Source organism: Microcaecilia unicolor, chromosome 1 (assembly GCF_901765095.1).
Source record: "Microcaecilia unicolor chromosome 1, aMicUni1.1, whole genome shotgun sequence".
NCBI classification, from domain to species: domain Eukaryota; kingdom Metazoa; phylum Chordata; class Amphibia; order Gymnophiona; family Siphonopidae; genus Microcaecilia; species Microcaecilia unicolor.
The window spans coordinates 517535815-517549070 of record NC_044031.1 but is presented as its reverse complement, the minus strand read 5'-3'; the positions used below and the strand labels follow the sequence as shown (position 1 = coordinate 517549070).

The 13256-nt window shown below is 42.0% G+C and overlaps 1 protein-coding gene across 3 annotated transcripts in view; it reads left to right on the top strand.

Annotated features, from left to right (window-relative positions):
• The window catches only part of STAU2 (staufen double-stranded RNA binding protein 2), a 447934-nt gene that overhangs the window by 174693 nt on the left and 259985 nt on the right, over positions 1–13256 (top strand). The window lies entirely within an intron of this gene.

The following is a 13256-nucleotide window of genomic DNA, read 5'->3' as shown; positions in this document are numbered from 1 at the left end:
CCAGAGTATATTGAGATCTTTAAGTATGTCCTCATATGCTTTATGATGGAGACCACTGACCAATTTAGTAAGCACTCTCTGAACCATCTTCATTCTGCTTATATCTATTTGAAGGTGCAATCTCCAGAATTGCACACAGATATGATCGCACCTAAGTTCCATTGTTCTTTCATACATAACCTACAAGGGTTTTCAATATTGCTACAGTGAATTTGCATGAGATCTGTTTGCATACAATGCAAGCAGTACATACAGATCAATCTCATGCATGTTCATTTTGGCATTCTTGAAAACCCGACTGGGTTTTAGCCTTTGAGGACTGCGGTTGCCTTACCCCTGCCCTATATTGTACTCTCTTGAATTTTTGCATCCCAAGAGCATGACCCTGCATTGTTAGCGTTGAATATTTATTGCCAATTTCTGGACCATACTTCAAGCTTCGCTAAATCCTTCCTCATGCTATCCACAGCATCTGGCATGTCTACCCTAATACTGAGGTTGGTATCATCTGCAAAGAGATAAACATTACCAGTTAGCCTGTAGGGGTATTTTTCTGCTATCTCACCTTTGCTGGTCTGGGGCCTATACAAGCCTGAACCATCCTTTTATAACAAATATGGATTATACAGCCTGTGGCCTGAATACATCTGCAACCATCAGAAACCAGCTTTTCTACAAAAGAACATTACTGCTGGGTATGCCATGGTGACTGCATCCCAAGAACACATTGTTTTTTTTGCAAACTAGCCCTTTTATCTTCTGGGAAGAGCAGAGGAAAGTAACAGACACAGATGACTCCAAGAGTATGAGACCTGGCAGGGAGGTTTGCTTGCCGTCTGATAACAGTTTCTTTACTAAGAACAAGGCCTCTCTTCATGACCATGTATTCGACTGGACAGAATTACACAGTTGTGATTGGTCCTTAGGTATCATGTGACCCAGAAAGATGACCATGTTGGACTGAAGAGAAAGAAGATGACCAGAAGACTTATTGGTGGATAGATGGCTCTGAGAGGAGAGAGAGACTGATTTTCTAAACATACCAGTGAACTGCATACCTTTTAACAAACTGCCAAGGTTAGCTCAGCTGCAATACTAGGACTACCCGAAATACTTTGATCAGTACAGAGTAAAGATCTTAGACTTTATTCTGGGACTGAGATAAGACTCGCTGGGGCTCCATCTTGAGTCTCAATGGTGGAATCTGATTCTTCATCCATTGGAAGTCTGCAATATGGACTGCAGGGTGAGATAGCAGGGTTTACTTTCTACTACTACTATTTATCATTTCTATAGCGCTGCAAGGCATAAGCAGCGCTGTACACCAAACACAAAAAGACAGTCCCTGCTCAAAGAGCTTACAATCTAGATAAGATAGGTAAACAGACAGAACAATTAAGGGTAAGGGAATAATAGGTGAGGTTAAGGACCGGGCAAGTGAGAAGTGGTTAGGAGACAAAAGCAGTGGTAAAGAGGTGGGCTTTAAGTTTGGACTTGAAAACGGCCAAAGACAGGGCCAGACGCACAGGCTCAGGAAGTCTATTCCAGGCATGGGGTGCAGCAAGACAAAAGGAACGGAGTCTAGAATTAGAAGTAGAGGAGAAGGGGATGATAAGAGAGATTTAGAACTATCTATGGTTCAGGGTTTAGTTAGGCTATGGTTTTATCAGTGACAGATTGGTTTTTTGGGACTGGTGGTCATTGAATCATTAGCTGCTAAGAGTATTTTGCATAAGACATGTTAGTGTGTAAGTTCTTATAATAATCCTTAGGATATTACTTATTTATTTTAGGCCATTTATACCCCACCTTTTGCCACAGTTCTGCAGCCCCAAAGCGGCTTACAATGAACTATTAAATAAATACAATTATTAGTGGTATGATCAGATGTATTATTACTTATCCATATAGTTTTTTGCTAATCATATATCTTTATATATATATAGATCTTTGTAATAGTCTATTTTTGGTAGAACAATCTTATTTTTGTAATTTGCTTTGAATTTGCTGCATATTTTATATTTTCTAATTAATAATTTATTTCATCTGTGGCATTATGCCTTTCTTGTTAGCAGAAAAGGGCCAATTAGCTACTGTCATATCCCTGAGCAAACGAGTCCAGAATAATTGCTTTTGTGTGTGATTATCTGATATAAAAGTACTTACAAGCCCTTCTGTAAAATCATTCACAAAGAAGTTAAAAAGAGCCACCCAAGGACAGATCCTTGGGGCACACCACTGATAGCATCCGTTTCCTTGGAGCAAACTCCAGTATCACTACCTTCTGTCTCCTTCCACGTAACCGGTTTCTAATGTAGTCAGTCACTTTAGGGCCCATACTGAGGACACTCAGTGTATTTATCAGTCGCCTAATGGTTAGTGCAGTGGGCTTTGATCCTGGAAACCTGAGTAACATCCCCACTGCTGCTCCTAGTAACCTTGGGCAAGTCACTTAACCCTCCATTGCCCCATGTTCAAAAAACTTAGATTGTGAAACCCCTAGGGACAGAGAAAGTACCTGTATATAATGTGTATAGTGCTGCATATGCTATAGAAATGATTAGTAGTAGAATTTGCTAAAATCTAAGTACACCACATCTAGTGCCCCCCCTAAATCCAATTGTTTGGTCACCCAATCAAAAAAATTAGATTCGTCTGACGAGACCTACCTCTAGTGAAACCATGCTGCCTTGGGTCTTGGAATCCGTTTGATTCTAGAAACCTCACAGTCCTCTGCTTTAGAGGTCAGACTAACAGGCCTGTAACTCCCAATCTCCTGCTTTTGTGGAGAGGAACCACATTCGCTCTTCTCCAGTTTACCGGAACCACTCCAGCCTCTAAAGAAGCATTGAAAAGGTCTGACAGGCCCCATCACTTTGTCTTGTATTTTAGCTAGTTCCTTAACAACACAGCCTTCTGAGAATTGGTCCAGATCTACATCCATTCTTATTGATGTTTGTCTTCTATGGGCCTATTCCTGGCCCTTCATCTGTGACCACAGAACAGAAATATTTGTTAACAACTACACTTTATCCTTATCAGCTTCTACATATTGCTCACCTTCACATAAGTACATAAATACATAAGTATTGCTGTACTGGGAAAGACAGCATCCTGTTTCCAACAGTGGCCAATCCAGGTCACAAATATCTGGCAACATTCCAAAAAAGTACGTTTTTGGAAAGCGTAAGCAGATGTTTCACATTACATCTACCCGTTCAATTCCGCTCATTATTTTAAAGACCTCTATCATATCTCCCTCTCAGCAGCCTTTTCTCCAAGCTGAAGAGCCCTAGCCGCTTTAGCTTTTCCTCATAGGGAAGTCGTCCCACCCCCTTTATCATTTTCGTCGCCCTTCTCTGTACCTTTTCTAATTCCACTATATCTTTTTTGAGATGCGGTGACCAGAATTGAACACAGTATTCGAGGTGCAGTCACACCATGGAGCGATACAAAGGCATTATAACATCCTCATTTTTGTTTTCTATTCCTTTCCTAATAATACCTAACATTCTATTTGCTTTCTTAGCCACAGCAGCACACTGAGCAGAAGGTTTCAACGCATCATCAATGACAACACCTAGATCCCTCTCTTGGTCTGTGAATCCTAACATGGAACCTTGCATGACGTAGCTATAATTCGGGTTCCTTTTTCCCACATGAATCACTTTGCACTTGCTCACATTTAACGTCATCTGCCATTTAGATGCCCAGTCTCCCAGTCTCGTAAGGTCCTCTTGTAATTTTTCACAATCCTCCCGTGATTTAACGACTTTGAATAACTTTGTGTCATCAGCAAATTTAATTACCTCACTAGTTACTCCCATCTCTATGTTAAAAAGCAGCGGTCCCAGCACAGACCCCTGGGGAACCTCACTAACTACCCTTCTCTATTGAGAATACTGACCATTTAACCCTACTCTCTGTTTTCTGTATTTTAACCAGTTTTTAATCCACAATAGAACGCTACCTCCTATCCCATGACTCTCCAATTTCCTCTGGAATCTTTCATGAGGTACTTTGTCAAACGCCTTCTGAAAATCCAGATACACAATATCAACCGGCTCACCTTTATCCACATGTTTGTTCACCCCATCAAAGAAATGTAGTAGATTGGTGAGGCAAGAGTTCCCTTCACTAAATCCATGTTGACTTTGTCTCATTAATCTATGCTTTTGAATATGTTCTGTAATTTTGATCTTTATAATAGTCTCTACCATTTTGCCCGGCACCGACGTCAGACTCATCGGTCTATAATTTCCCATATCTCCTCTGGAACATTTTTTAAAAATCAGTGTTACATTGGCCACCCTCCAATCTTCCGGTACCGTGCTCGATTTTAAGAATAAATTACATATTACTAACAATAGCTCTGCAAGTTTATTTTTCAGTTCTGTCAGTACTCTGGGATGAATACCATCCGGTCCAGAAGATTTGCTACTCTTCAGTTTGTAGAACTGCCCCATTACATCCTCCAGGTTTACAGAGAATTCATGAAGTTTCTCGGACTCGTCAGGTTCAAATACCATTTCTGGCACCGGTATCCCACCCAAATCTTCCTCGGTGAAGACCGAAGCAAAGAATTAATTTAATCTCTCCGCTACGGCTTTGTCTTCCATGATCGCCCCTTTTACTCCTCGGTCATCTAGCGGGCCACCCAATTCTTTTGTCGGCTTCCTGCTTTTAATATACCCCCAAAAGTTTTACTATGTGTTTTTGCCTCCAACGCAATCTTTTTTTGAAGTCCCTCTTAGCTTTCCTTACCAGCGCTTTGCAATTGACTTGACATTCCTTATGCCGTTTCTTATTATTTTCAGTCGGTTCCTTCTTCCATTTTCTGAAGGATTTTCTTTTAGCTCTAATAGCTTCCTTCATCTCACCTTTTAACCATGCCGGCTGTCTTGTGGTCTTCCGTCTTCCTTTTTTAATACGCGAAATATATTTGGCCTGGGCTTCCAGGACAAGCATCCACACCTGATGTAAATTTTGGACCCTCGCAGCTGCTCCTCTAAGTTTTCTTTTCACCGTTCTTCTCATTTTATCATAGTCTCCTTTTTTTAAGTTAAACGCTAACGTATTTGATTTCCTATGTATACTTACGTCAAAGCTAATATCAAATCCGATCATATTATGATCACTGTTATCAAGAGGCCCAAGCACCTTTACCTCCCGCACCAGATCATGCGTTCCACTAAGGACTAGGTCTAGAATTTTTCCTTCTGTCGTCGGCTCCTGTTCCAGCTGCTCCATAAAGCAGTCCTTGATTTCATCAAGGAATTTTACCTCCCTAGCGTGCCCCAATGTTATATTTACCCAGTTGATATCGGTGTAATTGAAATCACCCATTATTATTGTGTTGCCCAGTTTGTTTGCCTCCCTAATTTCCTTTAACATTTCTGCATCCGTCTGTTCATCCTGGCGAGGCGGACGGTAGTAAACTCCTATCACTATCCTTTTCCCCTTTACACATGGAATTTCAATCCACAGTGATTCCAAGAAGTGTTTTGTTTCCTGCAGAATTTTCAGTCTATTTGATTCAAGGCTCTTCTTAATATACAGTGCTACCCCTCCACCAATTCGATCCATCCTATCACTGCGATATAATTTGTACCCCGGTATGACAGTGTCCCACTGGTTATCCTCCTTCCACCAGGTCTCAGAGATGCCTATTATATCTAATTTTTCATTTAGTGCAATGTATTCTAACTCTCCCATCTTATTTCTTAGGCTCCTGGCATTCACATATAGACATTTCAAACTATGTTTGTTGTTCCTATTTACATGATGCTTAGTACTTAACAGTATTAATTTGCAATATTTTGTCTGATTTTTATTTAAGGACACCTGATCTACTATGGTCTCTTTTGCAACCTCACTATCAGGATACCCTATCTTCCCTGTTTTGGTGATATCTTTGAAAGATACCTTATCCCAAACCATGCGCTTTTGAACGACTGTCGGCCTTCCCCCCCGTTTCTAGTTTAAAAGCTGCTTTATCTCCTTTTTAAATGCCAATGCCAGCAGCCTGGTCCCACCCTGGTTAAGGTGGAGCCCATCCTTTCGGAATAGGCTCCCCCTTCCCCAGAACGTTGCCCAGTTCCTAACAAATCTAACACCCTCCTCCCTGCACCATCGTCTCATCCGGAGTTCTGCCTGTCTCTTGGGCCCTGCGTGTGGAACGGGCAGCATTTCCGAAAATGCTACCCTAGAGGTTCTGGTTTTGAGAATCCGGAGCTTTGCCTGTTTCTTGGGCCCTGCACATAGAACAGGTAGCAATTCAGAAAATGCTATCCTAGAGATTCTGGATTTGAGCTTTCTACCTAAGAGCCTAAATTTGGCTTCCAGAACCTCTCTCCCACATTTTCCTATGTCATTGGTACCCACATGTACCAAGACAGCCGGCTCCTCCCTAGCACTATCTAAAATCCTATCTAGTTGACGCGTGAGGTCCGCCACCTTCGCACCAGGCAGGCAAGTCACCAGGCAATCCTCACTTCCACCAGCCACCCAGCTATCTATATGCCTAATGATCGAATCACCAACTACAACAGCTGTCCTAACCCTTCCCTCCCAGGCAGCACTTGGAGACATATCCTCGGTGCGAGAGGATAGTACATCCCCTGGTGGGCAGGTTCTGGCTAAGGAGTACTTCCTACTTCACCAGGGTGATGCTCTCCTTCTAGGAGACCTTTCTTGAGCCTCGCTCACAATACCACTTTAACACTTGCTCCTGTTACTTGCATATCTAAAAATATTTCTTGTGCCCCAATTTTATCATATTGGCTGTTTTTTTTTTCCATTTTCATTTTTGCTTTCCTGACTATTTTTCCAGTTTAGATTCAGACCAGGCTTTCCCATAGGAACAGTTTTGTTGACAATTATGGATGCCATTCTTCAAGAAAAAGATTGAGGAAAGACCATACAGTTAGTACTTTTTGGTTTCACAGCATCTTTCAATTCCTTTTAGCTATTGTATTAAGGAAATAATTTCAATTTTATGATAATATGCAGATATATATGTCCATGAGGCTAGATTTGCTGTCTACCCTAGATGAGCTGAATCACGTTTTCTTTGGTAACTGGTGGTCATCACCACCCTTTTACTAAAGCTAAGCATATACTAACGGAATTAGCGTGCACTAAATGCTATGAAGCCCATAGGTATAAAATAGGCTTCTTAGCATTTATTTATTATTATTATTATTTGTTACATTTGTATCCCACATTATCCCACCTCTTTGCAGGCTCAATGTGGCTTACAATTTGTCATGGATACTGAAATAAGAGAGTATACATTTGGTTTTACAGAGTGTTTCGGGTTACATGAAGATGAAATACATGATAGTGTAAGAGCAAAAGGCATTATAAGATGTACAGTTACATGTGTTGATCATTGTAATATATCTTGTCAAAGAGATAAGTTTTTAATGATTTACGGAAGTTGGCCAATTCATAGACGTTCCAGAACTGCGTACTCATGTAGGAGAAGGTAGATGAGTGCATTTGTTTGTATTTCAGTCCTTTGCACTTAGGAGGATTAAGATTGAGGAATGTGCGGGAAGATTTCTTTGCGTTCCTGGGTGGTAGGTCTATTAGGTCCTACATGTAAGCTGGGGCGTCACCATGAATGATTTTATGGACTAGGGTGCAAAGCTTGAATGTGATCCGTTCTTTAAGTGGGAGCCAGTGTAGTTTTTCACGAAGAGGTTTCGCGCTTTCGTATTTTGGTTTGCCGAATATTAGTCTGGCTGCCGTGTTCTGGGCAGTCTGGAGTTTTTTAAGTATTTGTTCTTTGCAACCAGCGTAAAGTGAATTACAGTAGTCCAGATGACTGAGTACTAGTGATTGTACCAGATTGCGTAAGACAGTTCTTGGAAAGTATGGTTTGATTCTTTTTAATTTCCACATTGAGTGAAACATCTTTTTAGTTATGTTTTTCGCGTGGTTCTCAAGTGTCAGGTGTCGATAAATAGTGACTCAAAGAATTTTTAGGGTGTCCGAGACTGGTAGATTTAGTTTAGGTGTGTTGATGGTGGTAAATTTGTTCTTATTGTATTGTGAGGTGAGTACTAGGCATTGGGTTTTTTCTGCATTGAGTTTCAACTGAAATGCATCTGCCCAGGAATTCATGATATGTAGGCTTTGCTTGATTTCGTTGGAGATTTCATTTAGATCTTGTTTGAATGGGATGAAGATCGTTACGTCGTCAGCGTATATGAATGGATTTAAGTTCTGATTCGATAATAGTTTGGCTAAGGGTATCATCATTAGGTTAAAAATGGTCGGTGAGAGGGGGGATCCCTGTGGAACTCCACATACAGGCGTCCATGTGGCTGAAGTGGTCGAATTTGAAGTTACTTGGTATGAGCGTGTGGTTAGGAACCCCTTAAACCACTTGAGGACTTTACCTCCGATTCCGAAGTATTCAAGGATGTGTAATAAGATTCCATGGTCAACCATGTCGAATGCACTCGACATGTCGAATTGTAACAGTAGTATGTTGTTTCCGCACACTAAACTTTAGTAAAAGGAGTCCCTTATACTTTTAATATGGAACTACTTTGCAGTGTTTGCAAAAACAAGGAATGCTTTACAGCAGTGGTTCCCAAACCTTTTTCGTTCACGGCATTTTTAGTGTCTGAGCAATTCATCATGTCCAATATTTCTCCCTCTCTCCCCCATGCACCATTTCCCCCATCCAACCCATGCCCCCTTGTAATCCATTATAATCCATTTTTTACCTTGTTCCTGAGGAGAGGATGAAAAAGAGCCCGGAGCTAAGCACAGGAGAGAGGCAACATAATGTCCCGCAGCCCTGGCCTCCCTCCCTGACAGCTGAGCAGTGAGCAGCCAGGGTCCCGGGACGGGAGCAGGCCGCCAAACTTCCAGGCTGCCGGCATCGGCAGCGATGTGTAAACGCTGCCTTCAGCCTGCTCCGGAAGCCTTCTTTATACAACCACTTCCTGTTCCCGCATAGGTGGGATGCTGTAAAAAGAAGGCTTTGGGTGCAGGCCAAAGGCAGCGCTTACATTGCTGCTGGCAGCCTGCAGCGGGAAGGCGGTGGAGAGAGGAAGGTGAATGATACCGCACCAGTCGTTCTGGAGCTCGGCGTGTGAACTCCCAGCTGCCCTGCAGTACCCCTATCAGTTTGTTGTGGCGCACTGGGGTGCCGTGGTGAATAGTTTGGGAAACGCTGCTTTACAGGGTCATTTCTAAGGGAAAAGCTGAACAGTTTCTCCTGAATGTTTTTAGGCATGAGAGCTCTCTCCTTCCTTCCAGTGGAGGTGGTGAAGATGAGGACAGTTCGAGGATTCAAGAAGGCATGAGACAAGCGCAGAGGATTCTTGATGGATAGGGAAGAATTGTAAAGCTCAATTGAGCAATTGATATGAACGGACATACTGTTTGGTCTGTATGGTCTTTTTCTGCCTTTTATGTTCTGTGCTTTTGTTTCAGAAGATGACTTTTGAAACAGTACACAGAAATGGACTGGGAAGGGAGGAGCGAGGGAGGTGAAGTGAAGGAATGGCAGGGTGCTCTACAGGAGTGAGTTTGGGAGATCATAAGTGCATGGGGGGATTGGTTTGGCAGGGATGTGGGAGGGCACATTGTATGTCTGGCAGATTTTACCATATCTTTATTGCAAATGGCTATTTTATTTTTGTTAGGTGGTAGCCAGTTGTTACTGGCAGTTTTGTTTGACCCTTAACAGAGAGCTGTTTCACAAGAAGAAGCCTGACTGAAGCTCCCAAATTATAGAAGAAAAGACCAGAGTGATCATGTTTTTCCCTGTGCTCATGTACTATAATTGTATCTGTGTAAAGCATTCTTTTCTGAAATTCTAGCTAGGATGGATGTATTGTTTTAAGAAGATGGTGGCTTACATTTCAGTGAAATAACTGAGCATTTAATCTTTTCCCTGAAATTCAGCATTTGGCAAACAATAGCACTGTTTTAGATCTGCTTGTGTTTTTCTCTGAGCTTTCATTATCTGTAATCATATGATGACTTTAATCTGGTTAGCTTTTCCTCAGAAATGTTACTACGAATTAAGGCAGCATTATTGTATAAAAAGTAAGTAGTTGATTGAAATGTTAAAATTTATGCTAACATTTTTCAAAACTGCATATCATGTTGAAAATAGATGTTTTAACTCTAGAAAGTGAGTTCTTTATGTAATTTGTTTAACTTTTTATTGATTTATATGAATAAAAAATGCACAAGAAATCCTCTTAGGAAAAAAAAAACAGTGCAGGTACAATAGGAAAAAAATCAAGAAAAAAAAAAAGCAAATACTAGTAAAACTATTCTGTAATTTAAGTCAGCAGTATGGGGTGAGGTGGGGTGAAGAATACATCTGAGGACAAATAAAGAAGAAAAAAAAAGCATAAAACATAAACAGTCTTTCTTTTCACTGTGCTAGACTAGTCTGGACAAATGAGTTGTGCTTCCCAAATAGCAGATGGAGGCAGAGAACACTGACTTTCAGTAATGTCAGTAAGGATTGATGAATTCTTAGAACTTGCCACTTTAGCATATAGTTGTAGTATGGATTGGTACAGTGGGATTTCTTGTGTGCAGCCTGGCTCCTCAAGGCACAGGTTGAGGCCTGTAGCCTGAGGTTGAGCTTAGAGCCTTGTTGGGAGCTGTTAATGATCGGTGTGTGGTTTGTCTTAATTGACCCAGAGAGAGGTCCCTAGTCCAGTGCCCAGACTCACGGGTCTCTTGCCTGGTAGGAAAGTGAGTTCAGGTAGGGCTGCGGCCAAGGGTGAGACAGAAAGTAAGGTCTGTGCTTACTGCTGTTGTGCTGTTGCTGTGAGATTTCAGCTTGCCTGATGTGGATTGGACCATCCCATTGGCAGAATCAGTAAGAAGCAGAGAAATGTAGATGCCTTCCAAGGTGCTTTGTTCAGACAAATGGTGAAAGGGGTGACAGTCACGGCCAGATTAACACTATATTGGGCCCTAGGCAAACACTTGTGGGCCTTCCTAGCTGAGACCCCCTCCCCTGTCATCATTTCAGCTCTGGAAGTAGGAGGGAAAAGTGCAGAGCCTAGCTGTGGGTATGATGGCAGTAATAGTTTGAGTAAGCATGAGGACTATGCAAGCACATGCTTTGAATGGAGCAGCTTAATGGTTAGAGCTGAAGAGCAGCCAGGGACGTGCCAACACGGTAAGCAGGGTAAGCGCCGCAGGGGGGCGCCTGCCTTCAAGGGTGCCGTCGAGTTGTATTAAAAAAAAAAACCTTACCGCGTTGGCGAACTGGTAGGGTGCCAGTAGTAAAAGCAACAAGCAGGCACGCTCGCCTCCATCCCGTCCGCTTCCCTGCCCTCTCAGCCAAAGCCCACCTCCCTGGCTGCAATCTGGAAAAGACGATTAGTTCTTCTTTGACCCCGCCCACAATTGCTTCGTTCGAGCCCAGTAAACCTTCTGGCAAATCCACCTTGACTCCCGGATTCATTGCAAGTGGTTCAACCTGGTCGCAGAAGCGCTTTGCAAAACCGCTGAGGTACGATAGGATCAGATTGGCAGAGCTGGGCAGGGAAGATGGTAGCTTTGAGCCTCTTGGAGTTTAGGGAATACGACTTAGTGAAACTAACGCAGATAATTGTAAAGATCGTTGGAAGCAAATATATAAAATCTTTTGTGGAAAAACCTAAAATGTAAGCTTGATACTCATAGGGTTTTTATTAATGTATGTCATTTCCTGTTTAACATGAGAGATTGTTTTCCCCCACTCATGCAAATTCACTTTATGCATAGCCATTATGATTTTTTAAAGACCCCCAAACCAGTTTATAGTACAGGGGGCTACTGGCAATCCCCATTGATACTACATGTGACCTCCTTAACTCTCTTCCTCAGAGACTTGTTGCTTCATTCTACCTGTGTCATATGTAGCTCTCAATACAACAATGTGGTAGCTATGTTAGTCTACTTTAAAGATAAAATAAATAGCAACAAAACAAGAAGATAAGATGATACCTTTTTTTATCACACTAGCTTCATGCATTTTTTTGGCAAGCTTTCGAAGGCAGAGCCTTCTTCAGATCAGAAATGAGCAAAAGATGACAAATATCAGAATATATGTTTTAATCGTACTTGTTTAAAAATCACAACTCTTGAATATTTTTTAGAGGATTTATAAATTTCCTTTGTGCTTAATATCGAGGGCAATTTTACAAGCCTCTTCTGCACATAAAATGAGTGTTAACTAGGTATGGGCAGCCAGAAAAGTTGTGTTTCCGTGTGATTTCTCGTGTCGTATATAGCCCATTTTGTAAGATGCTGCATGTGGGAAAAGAGTGCACTCTTTCCCCAATAGGGCACACAGGTATGCACAGATTTTTCAGGTGGAGCGGGAAATAGTGCACCCTCTTTCCAGGGCACTAGTTCCAAAGAGTGCACACTTACAGGTAAAAGCCATAACATGAAATCTGATAAGTTCATTTCTGCTCATTTCATTCGGTACATGCAGTGACTTAGGATATTCTGTTGACATTTCCAATATCGTTGCAAATGACAGCTCATTCCTAGTGTTTATAAAATTGCATGTGTGATGTGCATGTGAAATTACACAGGTACAGCTTGTATAGATCTAATTTTACCCAGATAGAGTAGAGTTAAGGGGTTTGGGAGGATGGGGTTGTTGAGGGTTTGGATTTATGAACACAAACACTCAAACACACACTGAAATTAACCCAGAAAATTTGGTGCCAAAGTGCAGCTGTGAATTTAAATGCATAAATTTCACTTGTCAAGTGAAAATGTAGTATGAGGATACTTTCATGTCGGGACTCACTCGGCAGAGCAAAAGAGAAGAAGAATCTTCTCAAGTACTTCTTTAAGCCAGCTCTTCCACGCGCCTTGGAGCCAGGCAGGTCCAGGGGGGGCGCCAACTGATAGTCTGCAGGGGGGCACCAGAGACCCTAGGCACCGCCCTGAGAGCAGCCAAGTTATTCAGTTCCAGGAGGGCAATTCTGAGCCAGTCCTGGATTTCTACAGTCCCATCCTGGTACATTATGGGACCTGTAGTGGTGATTTCAATTGGGGAAAAGTCTGTGTTGTAGCATGTAGTTCAGGTGTGATGTAAGGTCTGTTATGAAGCATTTGGGGACGAACTTTATTAGGTTACTGGGGCAAATATCCAGTTTGGAGTGGGTTTTGGAGAATTTGTTGAGTGCTTGAGTTATGGTTTATTCGGTTAGCAGATCGAGTCATTCCAGGTTCTATCTGCTGGGTATTCACTGGGAGTA